The sequence below is a fragment of the Emydura macquarii genome, unplaced genomic scaffold, assembly GCF_026122565.2.
Source record: "Emydura macquarii macquarii isolate MOO-44397 ecotype Brisbane River unplaced genomic scaffold, CSIRO-AGI_Emac_v2 contig_1451, whole genome shotgun sequence".
NCBI classification, from domain to species: domain Eukaryota; kingdom Metazoa; phylum Chordata; order Testudines; family Chelidae; genus Emydura; species Emydura macquarii.
Window position 1 is genome coordinate 9,170,288 of NW_027131588.1, and position 3,230 is coordinate 9,173,517.

Here is a 3,230-nt window from a genome sequence, read left to right on the forward strand (position 1 = left end):
TGCTCTGAATCCAGTTTTCTCAGTTGAGAGAGGGAAAAGGCTTTTCTTGGTTACCTGGCAGTGATATACCTTTCCCATGAGCCCTTTGCTAGAGTGTAAGTAAAGGTATCAAGCCACAAACATATGAGTGACTATGTTAATAAATTGATTAAGCATCTGAAGATGCCCGTTGTGAACTAGATGTTTCCAGAAACCTGAGCTGACCCAGACTGAGCAGAGTGCCAGTACTTTGATAAAGTACTCTAAGTCATGCTGTGCCTTCTCCCTTGAACCTAGAGTGCCTAGGGTGTGTTACACAGATCTCTAATCTTAACTGTTTTGCCTAGAGCCTTGACGTTAATTTTATTGGCCTCTAGAATGAGAAAAACAAGAAAAATACTGAAAAAGGACAAATGTAGGCAAGTGTTTGCAGTGTCCCATTTATGTCAATAGGAGACTGAAATACAGTTTCTACAACCATGTGGGATTAGGAATCAGTTGCATGGTAAGGCAGGCCCATACTATTGATTGCCATATGGTGTGTCTGCCCCTGGGCACTACTGGATTCTCCTGGACCCCTGAATCCAGAGGAAACTCACAAAATCAGGGTTGCCAATTCTTGACATTTTATGTTAAGTCTCGTGACATTTGATGTGTTTCTTAAAGCCCCAGCTCCTGAAGTCAGGTGATTTGATGAAAATCTAAGCTTTAATTTTAAAACAAACTTGTAAGCTTCTTCACTTCATGGTTGTGGAGAGAACCTGGAAAACATGAATCCAAAAGGGCTCAAACACCAGAAAGCAAATAAAAAGAACCCTGAATTCATTACTTTTGAAATCTTGTGACTTGTAAGCAATTGTCATAATTTTGGGGGCTTGACTCATGATTCTTGAATAGTCAGAGTTGGCAATACTGAAGGCGAATTTTTTCTGTGGGGAACATTTCCTTAAGGTCACATTGCACTCCTGGCCTTATATCTATAATGTAGCATGTGGAGGAAATGATCTGTTCGGTATATTTGTTACTGTTTCTCTCTCTTCATATTAGTCATAAGAGAAGGGGTCTGATATATCTAGGGTGCTCTCTTGGGCTAATCTTTCAGTATTTCTTTTGGTTTTTTGTTTGTACAGCATCTAGCACAATGGGAACCACAATGGGATTTATGACTAGGACCTGTAGGTATTAGAGCAATACTAATAATAATTATTTTATATCAGTGTAAATCAGAAATCCTTCTCCATTGAAAACTGTGGTGTTATATACATTTAATCTGATGTAAGAGTGAAGAGAATCAGGCCCTAGATCTCTTGTTGAATTACAGAAGTAACCACTTAAAAACGTTAATACCACAGCACACGGGTCTACCCCTGAGTTATCATCCTGATGGTAACTAGTGGGATTATTTTTAAAAATAAATGGTATAAATGGCATATTCAACAGTGCTTAAATTACATAGGATCCTTAATCCCTATTTTTGAAAATCACCCAGGTGCTTGGAAGCCTAAATTTCATTGAAAGTCAAGGCTCGTAAGCACCTAATTGTCTTTGGAAAATGGCAATTTGGATCCTAAATCTATGAGGCACTTAAAAAATATTACCCAATATTTTAAAATATTGGATAATAATTTATTTATTACCAAATAAAACTTAATTTCTGGGTTAATAATGGCAGTGTCCCTTAACATGTATCGTTTCTGGTAAACTGTGAATTACCTCCTTTATTTTTCTCATCAGAAAGTAGGAAATATGCCCTTTAGTTAGACTTCTGATGCACTATATGATTTTGAACAATATCCTCTATCTCTCTCTTCCCAAATAATATTACATGTTACCATAGTGACTCATGGAAATAACTCATTTCTTAGGCTGATGCAGCCATATGAATATTTATTCATAGTTTTTAAGGCTGGAAAGGACCGTAATGATCATCTAGTCTCACTTCCTGAAAAACACAGACTATGGAACCTCAGCCAATAATTTCTGCATCAAATTTATAATCTGAGTGAGTCTAGAGCATGTCTTTTAGAAAGACATCCAATCTTGATTTCAAGACCTCAAATGGTGGGGAATTTTCCACTTTCCTAGTAAAGTTATTCCAAGTATCAATTACCCTCACTGTTAAAGTCTGAATTTGTCTAGCTTCTGCTTTCAGCCATTGGATCTTGTCATACCTTTTTCTGTTAGATTGAAGAGTCATCTACTATCAGAAATCTTTGCTTTCCAGACCTTGAATAATTTTCATTGCTCTTTTCTGAATTCCTTCCTCTTTTTCAACATCCATTTTGAACTCTAGATACTATGACTGGACACAGTTATTCCAGTAATAATTCACAGATTCCAAGGCCTGAAGGGACCATTGTGATCATCTAGTCTGATCTTTGGCATAAAACAGGCCACAGAACTTCTCCAAAATAATTCCTAGAACATATCGTTTAGAAAAACATTCAATCTTGATTTAAAAAATGTCAGTGATAGAGAATCCATGAAGACTCTTGGTAAATTGTTCCAATGGTTAATTACTCTCACTGTTAAACACCTTATTTTCAGTCTAAATTTGTCTAGTTTCAACTTCCAGCCATTGGATCATGTTATACCTTTCCTCTGCTAGACTGAAGAGCCCATTATTACATATTTGTTCCCCATGTAGGTACATATAAAGTCACCCTTTAATCTTCTCTGTGTTAAACTAAATAGATTGAGCTCTTTGGATCTATCACTATAAGGCATGTTTTCTAATAATTTAATCATTCTGAGTCAAATAACTTACAGAAATCTAAGTATATGATGTCAACACAGATGCCTTTATCAACCAAAACTGTAATTCATAAAAAAAACATCATTTGTCTGACAGGATCTATTTGCTATAAACCCATGTTGATTAAAATTCATTATGCTACCATTCTTTACTATTTACATGTAGTTCCTTCATGATCTTTAATCTGACATAAAATATGTACCACAGGCCTGAATTTTCATTGGCCTTCATTTTATTTAGTCATTTACACTAGTGCAAGGTGGGTGCAAAAAGATAACATTCTGATTTGCTTTAGTTTTTCAGTCACTTTGCACTCCTATAAATGACTACACAAAAGATGAGGCAGTGGAGAAACAGGTCCCAAGTCTTTACCAGTAAATTGAAATATCAGAACTTCCAAAGATCATGTTAACAAACAGCAAGCTTTTGTTTATTTGCATTCTGACTTGGGTGCTATTCACTGTTTATGGCATGAACCTGGAATTTAATTAGTGAC